The sequence below is a fragment of the Hyaena hyaena genome, unplaced genomic scaffold (assembly GCF_003009895.1).
Source record: "Hyaena hyaena isolate Hyena2069 unplaced genomic scaffold, ASM300989v1 scaffold_268, whole genome shotgun sequence".
Classification (NCBI taxonomy): Eukaryota; Metazoa; Chordata; class Mammalia; order Carnivora; family Hyaenidae; genus Hyaena; species Hyaena hyaena.
Window position 1 is genome coordinate 54,687 of NW_024080898.1, and position 19,027 is coordinate 73,713.

A 19,027-nucleotide genomic window follows, 5' to 3' on the forward strand; every position below is an offset into this window, starting at 1 on the left:
AAAGGCCCAGTGTGGTTCAGTAGGAGGCGCTAAGAGCCAACTATGGGTGCAAACAGAAACGAGGCAGAAGAGTAAGGTAGGACACAAAGGGTTTCTCTGTGCTATGATAAGAACTTGGACTTGTTCTAGTGGGTAGGGAATTGTTGAAAGGGTTGGGCATCCAGGAGGAACTTGGTCAGAGTTGGGGCATGGATGGCTCATGATCAGGCTATTAGTTAGGTTCCCAGCATTTCTTCCCCTGCATGAACAAGGGGACTGCAGCAGCGGCCAATGGAAGATCTTTCCGTGCCCTCGGCATCCAGGGAAGCCAAGATTACCACTCAGTCATTGCCTCTGCAGCCCTCAGGCAAAAGCAACAGGACCAGAGACAAGAATGAGAGCACAGGAAAGACCCTGGGCGAATCCCCCTATCGTGCCCCCTGGCTCTGGGTCACCTGCCTACAGAGAGCTGGTGCCTACTTCCGTGCCATGTCTCACATTCCCCAAACTAGGATCCTCCCCACACGTGGTCTGAGCAGCCAGTATAGATCAAGCAGGACAGGAGATAATCAGGTTATTCAGGAGTGGGTGGAAAAAGAAAGATAACTTCCTGATCTGGGTTTACATCATGAGTCGGGGTTTTTGTTCTTCCTTCAGTTCCCCAAATCTCAGTGGTATCTTCTCTACCTCAAAAGAAGGGTGGATTAGGAGGTGATTAATATAGAAAGAACTGCCATGGGAAGGATGTCCGCATGCGACAGTGCCCAAATTCCCTCTTCCTGACTGGTCCTTCTGTTGATGGGACAGCTTAATGGAAGGGGCCAGTTTCCTATTTTTGTTCCTGAAACTTCAGAGTGCCACAGAAGGGGAAACAGGACCAGGTTGCAGTCTGACATGGACAGAAGTCCAAGAAGGACCCCACCACTCAGACGGCGTCTCACCTAATAGAAAAGTATGCATCATATAGGTAGGTGGTCTGAAATTCAATCCCAAGTTCCACTTCCTGTGAGATCTTAAGCCACCTGCTAACCCTTTCTAAGCTTCACTTTTGTTATCTATAAAATAAGGACAAAAATCCTAACTCTCCTGAAATGTTATAAAGTGAAAGTAATATATTCTAAATGCCAATCACAGAATTTAGCATGTTCCAAAGATATTGCATCTGTTATTAAAATTATACCTTCATGGTTTTTCGTGCAATTTTGAATGGGGTCAGTTTCTTGATTTCTCTTTCTGTTGCTTCGTTATTGATATATAAAAATGCAACCAATTTCTGTACATTAATTTTGTACCCTGCAACTTTGCTGAATTCATGGATCAGTTCTAGTAGGCTTCTGGTGAAGTCTGCTGGGTTTTCAATGTAGAGTATCATGTCGTCTGCAAAAAGTGAAAGTTTGACTTCTTCTTTGCCAATTCTGATGCCTTTTATTTCCTTTTGTTGTCTGGTTGTTGACGCTAGGACTTCCAGCACTATGTTAAACAACAGTGGTGAGAGTGGACATCCCTGTCGTGTTCCTGATCTCCGGGGGAAAGCTCTCAGTTTTTCCCCATTGAGGATGATATTAGGTGAGGGCTTCTCATAGATGGCTTTTATGATGTTTAAGTAAGTTCCTTCTATTCCGACTTTCTCGAGGGTCTTTATTAAGAAGGGATGCTATATTTTGTCAAATGCTTTTTATGCATCTATCGACAGGATCATATGGTTTTTATCTTTTCTTTTGTAAATGTGATGTATCACATTGATTGACTTGCGAATATTGAACCAGCCCTGTAACCCAGGAATGAATCCCACTTGATCATGGTGGATAAATTCTTTTTTTGTGTTGTTGAATTCAATTTGCAAGTATCTTGTTGAGGATTTTTGCATCCGTATTCATCAGGGAATTGGCCTGTAGTTCTCTTTTTTTGCTGGGTCTCTGTTTGGCTTGGGAATCAAACTGATGCTGGCTTCATAGAATGAGTCCAGAGGTTTTCCTTCCATTTCTATTTTTTGGAATAGCTTGAGAAGAATGGGTATTAATTCTATTTTAAATGTCTGGTAGAATTCCCCAGGGAAGCCATCTGGCCCAGGGCTCTTATTTGTTGGGAGATTTTTGATAACTGATTCAATTTCTTCACTCGTTATGGGTCTGTTCAGACTTTCTATCTTTCCCGTGTGAATTTCGGTAGTGTGTGTGTGTGTTTAGGAATTTGTCCATTTCTTCTAAGTTGTCCAGTTTGTTGGCATAAAGTTTTTCATAATATTCCCTGATGATTGCTTGTATTTCTGAGGGATTGGCTGTAATAAATCCATTTTCATTCATGATTTTGTCTATTTGGGTGCTCTCTCTTTTCTTTTTGAGAAGACTGGCTAGAGGTTTATCAATTTTGTTTATTTTTTCAATATACCAACTCTTGGTTTCATTGATCTGTTTTAACTGTTTTTTTGGATTCTATATTATTTCTGCCCTGATTTTTATTATTTCTCTTCTTCTGCTGGGTTTGAGGTGCTCTTGTTGCTCTCCTTCTGGTTCCTTTAGATGTGCTATTAGATTTTGTATTTGTGTTTTTTCTAGTTTCTTGATATAGGCTTGAAGTGCAATGTACTTTCCTCTTCAGATTGCCTTTGCCGCATCCCAAAGAGTTTGGATAGTTGTATGTTCATTTTCATTTGTTTCCATATATTTTTTAATTTTTTCTCTAATTCCCTGATTGGCCCATTTGTTCTTTAGTAGAGTCTTTCTTTAACCTCCAAGTTTTTGGTGGTTTTCCAGACTTTTTCCTGTGATTAATTTCAAGGGAATAAACCTAACCAAAGATATAAGAGATCTGTATGATGAAAACTATAGAATACTTATGAAGAAAATTTAAGAAGACACAAAGAAATGGAAAAACATTCCATGCTCATAGATAGGAAGAATAAATACTGTTAAAATGTCATTACTACTCAAAGCAATCTACACATTCAATGCAATCCCAATCAAAACTGCACCAGCATTCTTCTCAAAGCTAGAGCAAACTATCCTAAAATTTGTAGGGAAACACAAAAGACCCCAAATGGCCAAAGTAATACTGAAGAAGAAAACCAAAACAGGAGGCATCACCATCCCAGACTTTAGCCTCTACTACAAAGCTGTCATCATCAAGAAAGGATGGTATTGGCACAAAAACAGACATATAGACCAATGGAACAGAATAGAGAACTCGGAATTGGACCCACAAATGTACGGCCAACTAATCTTTGACAAAGCGGGAAAAAGTATCCAATGGAAGAAAGACAGTCTCTTTAACAGATGGTGCTGGGAGAACTGGACAGCAACATGCAGAAGAATGAAACTAGATCATTGTCTCACAATAGTCACAAAAATAAACTCAAAATGGATAAAGGACCTGAATGTGAGACAGGAAACTATCAAAACCCTAGATGAGAAAGCAGCAAACAACTTCCTTGACCTCAACCACAGCAATTTCTTACCTGACACATCCCCAAAGGCAAGGGAATCAAGAGCAAAAATGAACTATTGGGGCCTCATCAAGATAAAAAGCTTCTGCATGGCAAAGGAAACAATCCAAAAAACTAATAGGCAACTGATGGAATGGGAAAAGATAGTTGCAAATGACATATCAGATAAAGGGTTAGTATCCAAAATCTATAAGGAACTCACCAAACTCCACACCCAGAAAAACAAATAATCCAGTGAAGAAATGGGCAGAAGACATGAACAGATACTTTTCCAAAGAGGACATGCAGATGGCCAAGAGACACATGAAATGATTCCTAATCAGGGAAATACAAATCAAAACCACACTGAGATACCACCTCACACCTGTCAGAGTGGTGAAAATGAACAAATCAGGAGACTATAGATGCTGGCAAGGATGTGGAGAAACGGGCACCCTCCTACACTGTTGGTGGGAATGTAAGCTGGTGTAGCCCCTCTGGAAAACAGTGTGGAGGTTCTTCAAAAAATTAACAGTAGAACTCCCCTATGACCCAACAATAGCACTGCTAGGAATTTATCCAAGGAATACAGGAGTGCTGATGCACAGGGGCACATGTACCCCAATGTTCATAGCAGCACTCTCAACAATAGCCAAATCATGGAAAGAGACTAAGTGTCCATCAACTGATGAATGGATCAAGAAGATGTGGTTTGTCTATACAATGGAATACTACATGGCAATGAGAAAGAATGAAATCTAGCCATGTATAGCAACATGGATGGACCTTGAGGGTGTTATGCTGAGAGAAATAAGTCAGGCAGAGAAAGACAGATACGATATGCTTCCACTTATAGGAGGATTAGGAGAAACTTAATGGAGGACCATGGGGGAGGAGAAAGGGAAAAATAGTTGGGGAGAGGGAGGGAGGCAAACTATGTGAGACTCGAATACCGAGAACAAACTGAAAGCTGATGGGGGGGGTGAGGGGAAGGGGGGTGATGGGCATAGAGGAGGACACTTTTGGGATGAGCACTGGGTATTACATGGAATCGAACTTGACAATAAACTATGAAAGAATAAATAAATAAATAAATAAAAAGCAGGTAGAGTTGATAAATGCAGATAAAATAAAGTATCTCCCTTCTATAGAGGTTACATAATTCTAATGCTCTTAATTTACCTAGTAGCAGAAGTATTCCACTTACTTGTAATGATAAAAACAAAAACAAAAAAAAATTAAAATAGCTTACTACTTGGAAAAATAAAAATAAAAAAATAAAAAGTAAAAAATAAAAATAAAATTATACCTTCAGGAGAACCTGGGTAGCTCAGTCAGTTAAACGTCAGACTTCAGCTCAGGTCATGATCTTGTAGTGTGTGGGTTCAAGCCCCACGTTGGGCTCTGTGCTGACAACTCAGAGCCTGGATTCTGTTTCCGATTCTGTGTCTCCCTTTCTCTCTGCCCCTCCCCCACTCATTCTCTCTCTCTCAAAAATAAATAAATGTTAAAAAAAATTTTTTGATTATACCTTCAGTTGACAGCTTGATGCTCAAGGCAAATCCTCAGGTTCACAATTTAGTCATGCATGATATACTTTAAAAAAATAAAAATAAAAACCCTGCAACATGAAAAGCATAATATACTGAAAGGAGCGTTTGAAGAGATAGTTATCCTATTACTGGCTAAGATTTTCCAAAGCTTCCTTGACTGGCATATAGCAGGTGCTCTGTAAACTTGTTGATTAGACAAATTATTTAGTTAATTAATTTCATACATGAGATAATCAGACTTTAAGAATATAAACCTACATAAAACAAGTTCTAATATACAGGAAGTTTATTTTTACTAGTAAGACTGAAAAAACTAAATTGCCAAAGGATTCAGAGAACAACTCAGAGAAGAGAAACTTGAAATCACAGATTTCACTCATATGTGGAATTTAAGAAACAAAACAGATGAACACGGGGGAGAAAGAGAGAGAGGCGAACCGTAAAACAGACTCTTAACTATAAAGAACAAACTGAGGTTTGCTGGAGGGGAGGTAGGTGGAGGGATGAGCTAGGTGGGTGCTGGGCATTAAGGTGGGCACTAGATGTGATGAACAGTGGGTGTTTTATGTAAGTGATGAATCACTGGGTTCTACTCCTGAAACCAACACTACACTGTATGTGAACTAACTGGAATTTAAACAAAAGCTTGAAATAATAAAATAAGAAGAAAATAAACCTAAGTGTGAAATCACAGATAGGTACCTAAACAAACCCATGTTCAACTCACCCACAGTTGTATAAACATATCAAATTGGAATGATTATCAAATTGGAAATGATTTTTGGGGGCTTCTGGAAGGCCAAGTCGGTTAAGTGTCTGACTTCGGCTCAGGTCATGATCTCACCATTGATAGATTTGAGCCCCGCATCAGGCTTTGTGCTGACAGCTCAGAGCCTGGATCCTGCTTCAGATTCTGTGTCTCCCTCTCTCTACCCCTCCTCCATATGCTCTCAGTCTCTCTCTCTCTCAAAAATAAATTAAAACATTAAAATTAATTTTTAAAAAAAGAAATGATTTTTAAACTGGTAGCATTTTATGATGACCTGGGTCTGGTGCAATGAGTCAATTCATGCACAGTTGGTCAGAATGCACATGTATTAACTTTCTTTTTTTAATATTTTTTATTTATTTTTGAGAGACAGAGAGACAACGTGAGCGGGAGAGGATCAGAGAGAGGGAGATACAGAATCTGAAGACAGTCTCCAGGCTCTGAGCTAGCTGTCAGCACAGAGCCCAACACGGGGCTCAAACCCACAAACCGTGAGATCATGACCTGAGCCAAAATCGGATGCTTAACCGACTGATCCACTCAGGCATCCCTGTATTAACTTTTTCTGGGAAGCCATTGATCTAGTCCTATTAAGAGCCTTTAAAGTATCTGAATATTCTGATGCAATAATTCTACTCTAAGAAATCTACAGTACAGAAACACCAATGCCACAGATGAAGACTTCTCTTTCTTTCTTTTTTTTTTTTAATGTTTATTTATTTTTGAGAGAGAGCAAGCATGAGAGAGGAGGGGCAGAGAGAGGGGGAGACATAGAATCCGAAGTAGGCTCCAGGCTCTGAGCTGTCAGCACAGAACCCGATGTGGGGCTTGAACTCACAAACTGCCAGATCCTAACCTGAGCCGAAGTTGGACGCTTAACCGACTGAGCCACCCAGGCGCCCCAAAGATTTCTCTATAGAAATGTTCATCACATTATTATTTATATAATAGCAAGAGAAGAGGAGGAGGAGAAAAGCAAAGTAAACATTTGAAGTAGAGATGGGTTCAAGGGAAGGAACATCCAGGGCAGCTCTACAGCCAGGCAGCTGGCTGAGAAATTAGCTGAGCTAAAGTATTATACATTTTCTGTGTTGTTCTAGGGTACAGTAAAAATACTAAATTTAGATTTTGTTAACCTAATAGGTGTGTTGAAATCTCTAGGTAACTTCTGAAACTATACTCAATAGAGCGTATAGCTGCCAATGAGTGAGGAAAAAAGTAAAAGGAGAAAAAGAAAAAAACTAAATCAATCACAATGAACACAAGAAAGAAAAACAGTGAAAAGACACATAAAAGACAGGACAATTGGAAAGTACATGATCAAATTATAAAAATAAATCCAAATGTATCAATGTGTTTGTTGGCTTTGAGGGCCATAATAAAATATACTGGCTGGGTGGTTTAAACAATGGGAGTTTATTTCTTGCAATTCTGGAGGCTGGAAGTCTAAGGTCATGGTGCCAACCCGGTCAATTCTGTTGAAAACCATCTTTCAGACAGACACCATCTTGCCGTATATCTGCATGGCCTTTCCTCAGTGCACACGCATGGAAATAAAGAAGAGAGCACTTAACTCTAATTACCTTCTTAAAGGTTCTATCTTCAATACATTCGCATGGGGTAGGGGGTCAGGGCTTGAACATATTAATTCGGCATAAACATAATCCAGTTGCTTATCAAAGAAAAACACCTTATTATTTATCCTCCAAAAAATAGAATGTAAAGTTGTTATTTACATATATTATATTAAAATTAAGTCACTCCTCATAGGGGAAAGGTTATAGTTTTGTTCAGCATTCATAAACAAAAAGCATCTAAAAGGTAAAAAAAAAAAAAAGGGTAAATCAAATCTTTTCCAGTAAAAATGAGATAGAAACTATAATTCTAAAGAGATACATTTACAATGGCATTATAAAATGTAATGCATGCAATAATTAACAAAAGTATGTACACCATTTCTAGATACTATAAAACTTAATGGGAAGATATTAAAGAAAATGTAAACAAATGGTGAGCTATATAATATTCTAAGTAAGAATCAGTATCTTGAAGATATGAATTCTTCCCAAATTGATCTATAGATTTAATATTATCTCACCAAAATCCTAATAGTATTTTTTCATAAAACATGATAAACTGATTTTTAAATTTGTGTGAAAAAGAAAAGTCCAGGAATAGCCAAGATGCTCCTGAGGGTATAGTACAAAGTTATGGGGCTTCCCCTGTAGGATATCAAGAATTATTATGAAGGTACGGGAATTAAGCCAGCATACTACTCCTGAAGAAACTAACACAAAGAAAGAAAATAGAGACCCATGAACAGACACACACATACATAATGGAAAGTTTATTACCATAGAATAGCCATTGCTGATCAGTGGGGAAAGGATGAACCATGTAAAAAACTGCATTGTGATAACAGTTATTCATAAATGCTAACATGATATTTGATTCCCAGCCAACACTCAACTCTAGTTGAATAAAAATTTGGAGGTAAAGGACGAAACTATAAAGCTTTTACAAGCAATATAAGAAACAATATTTAATGTTTGGTGGTAACAAAGTATTTTTTAACAAAACACAAAAATCACAAACTTTGATAGAAAATACTGACAAATTTCACTATGTGGAAGTTGAGAATTTTCATCAAAAGACACGATATATTAGTGAAAAGCTTCAGGCTGGGTAAAGATATTTGAAACCAATCAATAAAGGCTCTGCATTTGGTACATAGAGATATTTCCTACATATCAACTTATTTTTTAAAAAAAAATTTAACATTTATTTATTGTTGAGGGACAGAGAGAGGTAGAGTGCAAGCAGGGGAGGGGCAGATAGAGAGGGGGACACAGAATCCATAGCAGGTTCCAGGCTCTGAGCTGTCAGCACAAAGCCCAACACAGAGCTTGAACCCACAAACTGTGGAGGTCATTCCCTGAACCAAAATTGGATGCTGAACCAACTGAGCCCTCCAGGCCCCCCAATACCAACTTATTTTAAAAAGACAAACAGCCAGGTAGAAAAGGGAGAAAGTTGGGGCACCTGGGTGACTCGGTTGGTTGAACATCTGACTCTTGGTTTTGGCTCAGGTCATGATCCCAGGGTCGTGGGATGGAGCCCAACATTGGGTTTCATGCTGAGCATAGAGCCTACTTAAGATTCTCTCTCTTTCCATCTTCTCTTCTCCCCCACTCACCCTCTCTCTCTCTGTTTCTAAAATGAAAAAAAAAAAAAGAAGGGAAGAAAAACGGGAAGGAAGGAAGGAAGAAAGGAAGGAAGGGAGGGAGAGAGGGAGGGAGGGAGGAAGGAAGGAAGGAAGGAAGGAAGGAAGGAAGGAAGGAAGGAAGGAAGGAAGGAAGGAAGGAAAAGGGAAAAAATAAAAAACAAGCATTGCACAGAAGAGGACATACAAATGATCTCAAAACATAGCATGCTCAGCCTCTTTGGTTAAGGGACATTTTCAACAAGGAAATGAAAATCAATCCCACAGTGAGCTACCATTTCACACATAACAGTTGGTGAAAATTTAAATGATATGTAACACCAAGTATTGGTGAAATTGTGGAGCAATAGGCCCTCTAGCCCATTGCTGTTGAGAAAACATGCTGGCATGGCCATTTGAGAAATATTTGGCATTAAAGAGTAAAACCGAATGGCACCTGCGTGGCTCAATTGATTAAGTGTCTGACTCTTGATTTTGGCTCAGGTCATGATGTCATGATTCATGAGTTTGAGCCCCACATTGGGCTCTGTGCTAACAGTGCAGATCCTGCTTGGGATTCTCTCTCTCCCTCTCTCTCTTTCGGCCCCTAGGTCACTTGCTCTCTCTGTCTCTCTCAAAATAAATAAATAAACTTAAAAAAATTTTTTAATAAAAAGTAAAATTGAGCATGCACATATATCCTCAGCAACTCTATTATCAACTCTATAATCTTGTACTACAAGATTCTGACATCATGAGCCCTTGGGCCAGCCATCAACATCCTGACCCCAACTCCCTCACATCTCACCCCAGCCTAGCAGTCAGACTCTTCAAGTTCCATCAGAGGGAGCTTTACAAATACAGCCCAAGAGCAGATGAGCAATATCTGGTGATCACTGCTTCACTAGGACATGCTCAGCATGGACAAAGATGCCATCATGAACAGAGGTCCTGTCTAGAATCCAACATATGGCCACTGGCTATCAGAGCCTGAAATAAGGGAGGCCAAGTATGAAGTCCTAATGGGTAGGCTCACTGGTGCTAGCTACCCACTGATAGCTACCACCATCTACCTAATGATAACATCCTAATGGTGTTCCACATCTCTGACCATTTCTCATCGGTGTCACACACTTATGTGCCTTCTCAGTGGTACTGAGGACAGCTCGGATGAGCTGCCTGTGCATTCTAACCAAGCATTGCTCCTGAACCTCCATACACATTAGAACTAGAGTTTCATCATTATTTTGAAGCACTTGATAAGACACTGCTTATTGGGATTTGAAATTTATTTGCACTGTGACACATGATTTTAATACAGCATTTTTCAATAAGAGAAATGTTACTAGATCCCACCAATGTTGTAAAACTTTAGAATTAAAAAATACGATGCTCATATTACATCACCTACTGGTGCAAAGTTTCTCATATCTAGTGACCATCAAGAATTGAAGAAATCTCCATTAAAAAATTTCACTGGGGGGTTCCTGGGTGGCTCAGTCGGTTAAGCATCTGACTTCGGCTCAGGTCATGATCTTGCAGTTTGTTAGTTCGAGCCTTGTGTTGGGCTCTGTGCTGACAGCTCAGAGCCTGGAGCCTCCTTCAGATTCTGTGTCTCTCCCTCTCTCTGCCCCTCCCATGTTCATGCTTTGTCTTTCTCTGTCTCTCAATAATAAATAAAAATGTTTAAAAATTTTTTCATTGGAAATCATATAGAGCCACTTTAGGCAAAAAGTTTCATATAAAGATTATATTTATGGAAACAAATTCACATTTATGAAAAATTTGAAAATACTATATTTTACTTTACTTGTATTATGATTATTTATGTAATATAAGTAAGAGGTAATGGTTTATCCCACATGCTCTACTAATAATATTGTCATTTTCTAAGAGTTTCATGACATGAGGAAGATTGGGAATTCGTGCTGGAAAGGAACAACTGCACATGCGTTCCAGAACAAACATTCAAGAGTGTTCTTCACAGTCTTGTTCATTATAGAAAAAATGGAAACTCTCCCAGCTGCCTGTCACCAGTAGAATAAGGGTTGGTAAGCCCCACTCTGCACTACTATGTAGCAGTAACAAGGAAGGATCTACAACTGACTGTGGGCATTAATATGGATGGATCTCAAAATTACAATTAACCATCAAACATTAGGGAATTATCTGTAGGTGGCAAAGTTATCAAGCCAGGCAATGGAATGATAAACACAAGAGGAAGGAGAGGCAGGCGTGTAACAGAAGAGGGAGAGCAATCCTCTAAAGAAGGGACATCATGTTCCCAAGCTAGATGGCAGTTTCTTTATTATTGAAATGTTCTTTATCATTTCAAAGTGTGTGTAATGAATTATGTAATTAAGTAAACAATGAACAAAAAATAGGAGCTCTTACATTTGCCTGCCATTTGGTCAACTATAAATGGAGCAGAGGACAGAGGGATGTGGGGGAGGGATGGCTGGCGGAGAAGCAATGGAGAGGAAGAGAGAGGAAAACACTTAAGTGCATCTAAATCCATTACTTTAGAGTAAATTCCCTGATGCCTTCTTTACTGAGTTCTGCATCAGCTCTAATCACCTTTGCCCTAGGTTCTGGGAATTTCAATTTGCATGTTGATAATGACTCCTCAAAGCACTTGCTCTAAAGGGAAAATATTATTCTAGAAGAATAAACCTGTTACCAAATTCCGTTCCGCATGAAGCTATCCAAACACTCTGCCTTGGGAAAGCTGGCCTTAAAATGGAACAGCACTTAAGAGATGAATCAGGTGAAGAAATGAACTTACAAGTGAATAGAGAAAGGGCAATTCTAATGTGTAATTTACCTCATATAAACTGGTGTTCTTATCTACCTCTTTTTATCACTCTGCAGTTTCATGATGTCTATCATCACAGCACCAGGGCCATTAGATAGGAAATATTAGATCGGGAGAAAGCTGTTAAATAAATGGGGCTTCGGAGAGCCTAATGAAATGTACTTTCCATACACAACAGGCCCTCAGAGGGAAGAATCACCAGTTTACAGGATGATTTATGTGCTCCCTGAAGTTAGGTCTATGCCAGATTTTTCCGTGCTGGGTAAACTCATTTAATTCCGTATTTTATTAAGCACAGGTTAATAATTTCCGACAGTTTTACACGTCGGCCATAGCATAGTGCAGGGGATATAGAAGTGAGTGCTGGCTTAAACACTATAACTCAGCAACTGTGTTACTTTGAGCGAACCAATGACCTTAACTTCCTGTGTGTATAGTTCTATACAATGCCTGCCCCACTGACCTGTGGGTTTGTGTGTGTGTGTCAAATGCTTTCTTATATGGAAATGTGAAGAGGTAGCAAAAAAAGTTTGGATCACTGTAAATGGGCAATCATGTACACTTAGGTTCTGGAGTGTCAACACAAAATTTCAACATGGGTTCCTTTTCCCTTTAGAAAAACCAACAGATGATAGCCAAAGAGTAAGAACAAAGATTTTTGCAACCTACCCCCTACCTGAAGCAAGAGAAGGTTTGCACATAGGCTGACCAACATATCTAATTCCAATGAGACCATACCCTTATAAGAAATAGAAGAGGAAGATGCAGAGGTGTAGATGTTCATCCAGATTCCTAGTGAGTCCAGTTCTACAACTCTCTCTCCAGAACACAATCCATAATAGGGTAAAGTCCAAAATGCAGTGGAGGGGGAGGTTGAATCTGTGCCCAGAAATATTCATTGCAGAATGGCTTGTAATTCAAAAAGTTGAGGGAGGGGAATGTGGAATACGTCATACGTGAAATAATCAATTAATTGTGAACACTTGTGTGCTAGCCACTGTCCTGGGATTTTTACATGTATTTTCTCATATAGTCTTCACACTTACCCTATGAGATGCTTATGTCCAACCCCATTTTACAGAACAGGAAGCTGAGGCTCTGAGAGAGTAACTCTCAAGTAACTTTGTCTAAGAGTGCATGCCTAGACTAGATCTACCTAACTCATTCCGCTATGAATTCTTGCCATTATTCCCCTGAGTCTGGACTCTGGGGAGGGGTCAAAGGTGGGGCCACATGTTATTAGTTGGATGTGCTGGCTATCTTTTGTGTGCCCATCCACCTCCATTCTCCCTCCTTCTCTACCTATTCTCAGCCCAGGAGGCTGACCTGTGTGGGCTGAATTGGTTGACTCTTCCCCATCCCTCTGGCAAGAGGGGAGACAGGGAAGTCTGAGTATTGGGATAAAGGCTGACTGTGTCCCTCATGTCAAAGTTGCAGTCCCTGTCTGGAAAAATTCTTTCTCTGTGTTCTGAAACCACCCCCACACCTCATTCATTCAGCCGGGGGGATAGTACTGCCCCACTGTACTAGGTCAAGGTACTGCACTATCCCTTTGGGTTCCCTATATCCTTTCATGTATTTATATAGATAGATCTTTATGGAACTGTCCTCAAATACAGATTTAGTGTGTCACTTGGGTACCTGTATGGACCCCAAAAGATACAAGTAGCAGAAAAATCTGAACAGAAGAGGGCAGGGGCAGGGTAGAGCCAGAGCTGGTGAGGTCCTAAGGCCATACAAGGGATCTCCCACGTGGTTCTTGATCAGTCAAGTCAATGCCACACATATTTACTGATCCCAAATGCTTTGGTTCAAATGGGGTATTTCACATAAGGAGCTCGCAGTCTTATGGGACAGACCAAGATGACATAAACAATGCAGGACTCTGATAGGTACCACAAGAGTGATCAGAACAAAGTGCTGAGTGGGCAGGGGAGAAAGACTATCTAATTCTGCCTTGAAGCAAAGCCTTCAAAGGGGGGGAGGGGTGAAATTTGAAAGAATAGTCGAGTTTTGCAGGCAGAGAGAACACAAGGTCATCTAACTAGTAGGTAGCTAGAAGAATTGATTGACATCTGGAATTTCATATCTAGGTAGATTTAGACTCATCTTTTCCAACCATCGCCCAAGAAGGGATTTAAGTCGCCAGGCCCCACGGGCCGACTGTGACAGCCCTCTTCTCTTCCCTTGGCCCAGGGCTGCAGGAAGCTGATTTCTCTTTACATTAAGACTCATCCCCCTGGCAGCCCCTCCCCAGATGGAAACAGAATCCCAGCAAATGGATCTTCTATAGCTTTCAGCCTTAAAGACAAGATTTTTGTTGTATAACCTGTCTTGGACAAAAATTGCAGAATTCTGCCTTAATTAACACATTAAACCTTTTAGTATATACATGCCTCATTAATGTTCAGATATGCAAATTCCACACAGGGCAAGTCAGACTGCCCCCCTCCAAACACAACTCCAGGCAGTGAATAAAGACTGCAAACCCAGCTCAATCTTCCAGCACTGTAGGGTCTTCCCACCTGCCTCTTCCTCTCTACATAATGGCATACAACTCAGTGTGCTCCTAAAGCAATGTGTAAATCAAAGGCAAAGTGGCATAACTAACTAAAATGTCAATGTCTTTGAAAACAAGGCAAGGTGGAGTAAGCCTCCTCAATGACCAGCAAACTCTGGAAGATAAAAAGGACCACAGCTTAAGTGGTTGTGGGCTTCTTGAGCTGGTGGGACCGCATTCCCAAAATCTCTACTCCAAAAGCTTAAGCAGAACACTAGGTCTGGTGACCTATTTCCCAGAGACACAGAGCCTCCTTTCCTCTGGACTTTACAATGATACAGATGCTGTTATTTGGCTACATGTAATCTCTTAATGTTTATCTGGGGAATGACAATATTTGTCTAATGAATATGGCGGGTGTCTCAGGCCAAGAGCAGGATTATGGTGCAAGGCCTTGTATGTAGCCTGGGAGTCCAACAGATGTAGCCTCGATTCCCTGACTCACCAGCTGACCTTGGGCAATCCACTTAACAAATCCATTCCTCAGTTTCTCCAGCCATAAAATGGGGATAATCATAGTTCCCACCAGAGATACTCTTTGTGAGGACCTTTGATGTCAGTTTCCACAGACAAAGGGCTGTTATAATTATCCTGGGTACAGTAATAAGGAAGGCAAAAAGCCAGACAGATTTTTATAAGATTTCTCAGGTGCCAGTTTCCGGCTGCTGCTTATGAGACATGTTGGACAATAGGCCCACTTGCTCATGGAGAGAATCATATTCATGTGGTGGGGAGCAGAGTGAGGCTGGAGGGATGTTTGTTCAAACTTTGTAGGTCTGAAGGGTACCGTGGTTGAATGAAGACTTCAGAGCCTGACAGGTGTGCACTTGTATCTCTTTTCTGTTCCTTATTTTTTTTTTTTTTTTTCACGAACTTGGACAAGTTACTTAAACATTCTGAGCCCGAGTTCTTTAATCTACTGTTCACCTGTTAAAAGAATCAATGAGTAGTGTGTGCAAAGGGCCCACCACAATACCTGGAACATTGTAGGTGCTAAAATATGAATTCCTTCTTTAAACAGACTCAGAGGCACCTGGGTGGCTCAGTTGGTTAAGCGTCCGACTTCAGCTCAGGTCATGATCTCCTGGTTCATGGGTTCGAGCCCCATGTCAGGCTCTGTGCTGACAGCTCAGAGCCTGGAGCCTGCTTTGGATTCTGTGTCTCCCTCTATCTCTGCCCCTCCCCTGCTCACACTCTGTCTTTCTATCTCTCAAAAATAAATAAACATTAAAAAAGAAAAAAAAGAACTTTAAAAAATAGACTTATTTAATAGTTTTAGGTTCATAGCAAAATTGAGTAGAAAGTACAGAGTTTGCATATGTCTCCTGCCCCAACACACCCATAGCCTCCCCAGCTATCAACTGCCCAACTAGAGCAGTACATTTGTTACAATTGATGAACCTACACTGACATAGTTTACACTAAAATTCACTCTTAGTATTGTCCATTCTAGAGTCTTGGAAAATATATACCGACAAGTATCCATCATTGTATAACACAGAATAGTTTCACTGCCCCAAAATTCCACTGTTATCCACCTATTTGTCCCTTCTACTCTCCAGCCACTGGAAACCATTGATCTTTTACTGTCTCCATAGTTTTGCCTTTTCCAAAATGAAATAATAGAGTATTTAGCCTTTTGGGATTGGCTTCTTTCACTTGGTAATAAGCATTTAAGGGTTCCCCCTATCTTCTGGTGGCCGGATAGATTGTTTCTTTAGAGCACTGAATAATATTCTTTTGTCTGGAGGTATTGCAGTCTACTTATCCATTCACCTACCAAAGGACATCTTAGTTGCTACCATGTTTTGACAAAAATGAATAAAGCTGCTACAAACGTCTGTGTGCAGATTTTGTGTAAACCTAAGTTTTCAACTCCTTTGGGTAAATACCAAGGAGCACAATTACTGGATCATATGGTAAGAGTATGTTTAGTTTTATTAGAAACAAACTGTCTTCCAATATTGCTGTACCATTTTGCATCCCACCAGCAGTGAATATGAGTTCCTGTTGTTCTACATCTTCACACGCATCTGGTATTATCAGTGTCTGGGATTTTCACTATTCTTATAAGTGTGTTATCTTCTCTTTTTTGGAATCACAAATATCTCAAATTGATCCAAGACCTAGAGAGCAGCAGTACCCCCAAATACTAATAAACCCCCAACCTCTACATTTTAGAGAGTATTTATCTCCAATGTTCAATACATCACCAACTGGTATTTATCATACCTTCTATCCAGTCTGCCTTGATGTCATTATGAGCAAATTCTAGCCACAGAATCCAGGCTCAGAATGGGTAGGCACACCTCACCATGCCAGGGCCCAAAAAGTGAGCAAAGGTTTAGAATTACACAGCCACCTACTTTTTGCTTATTCCTTTTGCAGCTATTTATCCAGTACCTACTGGATTCTTGAAAGGCTTTGACAAAATGAGCAAATGGTTTTGCAGAGAGATGAGACCAGAGACCATCAGAGTAAGAGTCAGGTTGGGATTGGGCAAGGGTTGAAGCTCTTCCATTTGGAGAAAGCTACATAAGCCAGGGGACTGAGAAAGTTTTGCTTCTGGGGCAGGAAGATGAAGGAGAATGGCAAAGGCTGTAGCTTGTCTAGATCAGACTCAGCTCGTGATGGGTACAGTCTAATTGGACTATGTTCCGCCTTGCTAACTAAAGAGGGTTGAGAGGAAGGATGCGTGCTGTAGTCAACACATTTTGTTTAAGGACACCTACTGACATCTCATGAAAACACTTTAATATATTTGTTATAGTGCAATGCTTTCATTAGTGTGTGGAGAAAGCATTTAAGAGTTCATTTAAATAAGGCAGAAAACAGAGTTATGTCTTGCAGTTTAACTAAAATATAGGACAATTTGGGTGGCCATCCAGTTGAAATATTTGACACTCACTACAGTTTTCTTTCTTTGTGTTTTTATTTTCCCAAAATGAGGACATGAGAGAAAACCGTGTTTTAGGTCCTTGTTATTTTATGCATATATGATTTTGTCTTAGGATAAGATAAAACAATTTACCTCCATTGACTACCCAGTTATTTTGAGTGTCATCTTAACTAGCAATTAAGATTAACATGCTACTCAAGGTCGCAGAGGAAGGTTATGACGTAGCTCAGATGAGGACATGGGTTTCATGCTTTTTGTCAGGTTATTTGCCACCCTGAGCACTATTGGCAAAAATGAACAATAAATTATAATAAGAAAGGTAACTGATTTTGACTTTAAATAAAAAAGAGAGCAACAATTGAAGTTCATCTTTCCTCAGACCATGAGAACAATTTGCCCAGCTTTATTAACGGGCATCTTCACATCCTTACCAACTTTAATTGCTAATTAATTAAAAGATGATTGGATAAACAATAGTTTGTACTATAACATGCAGATAACAAAATTTGCTGTCATGGTGCCTAATGAACATTCCTTACCCTATTGTCCTACTAATCTTTCAGCTCCTGGGTTTCTGAAGTAAAGAAACCCAAGAGCTAGTTCCTGAAAATTAGAGTTAAATCACATCAATATTAAAAGACTTCTAGGTCAAAACGTGTCGAAGACCAGCCCTAGGCAATCATAATTTAATTGAAGTGGAATAGGAAAATATCATAGCAAGTGAAACAGTCTGGAATAGTGACAAGAACAATGGTCTTAAAATCAGAATGCCTATGTCTCAAACATTTGCTAGACACTGTGGACAGATACTTCAATTTTTCTGAGCCTCATTCTTCTCATCTGTAAAATGGAGATAATCAGTTCAACCAAAAGGAAGAGAGACACAAAAATAACAGTGGTCTGAACATAGTAGACATTTATATCTCTAATCTGTAAAAGATGCAGAGGTGGACAGTCAAGGACTTTTGACAGCCTTGTCTACAGAGATTTCAGAGCCTAAGTTCCTCCTATCTTGTTCTTCCTCCATGCAAGGGGACGTTATTTCCAAAATCATCCCTTAGTTTAAGAAGGCTGATCCAACACCTGCCTTCATACATTCACATCAACAGAAATGAATGCATAACGGGGGCGAAACATTTATACCCATCTCTAGTAAGGAAAGTTTCTAGAAACATGCAGCTAACACCCCAGCTTACATCCCATTGACTGGAACTTAGTCACGTAGCCATATGTATCTGCAAGGAAGGCTGGGAAAATTTAGTGTTATTCTGGACAGCTATGTATCTAGAGTGGAAAATTTTACCACTATGTCAATAGTGGGGAGTGGAAATTAGGGGATACTTAGTTGTGCCTAACCCAAGATATAGCTCACAGGATTGTTATGAGAGCCTAATAAAATTATGGATGCTAGCAAAGTGTCTGGCTTACAGAATGTGTTTAGTAATTACTGGCTGAAACTTATTGACAAGAGAACATAGTCCCTCTTGCACTGTTAGTGGGAATGCAAACTGATACAGCCCACTCTGGAGAGCAATATGGAGGTTCCTCAAAAACCTAAAAAAAGCACTACCCTATGATCCAGTAATTGTACTATTAGGTATTTACCCAAAGGGTACAAAAATACAGATTTGAAGGGGTACATGCACCCCAATATTTATAGCAGCATTATCATCAACAATAACCAAACTATGGAGAGAGCCCAAATATCCATCAATGGAGAATGGATAAAGAAGACGTGGTGTCTGTGTGTGTGTGTACATAATATATATATATATATATTACTCAGAATATTACTCAGCCATCCAAAAGAATGAAATCTTGTCTTTTGC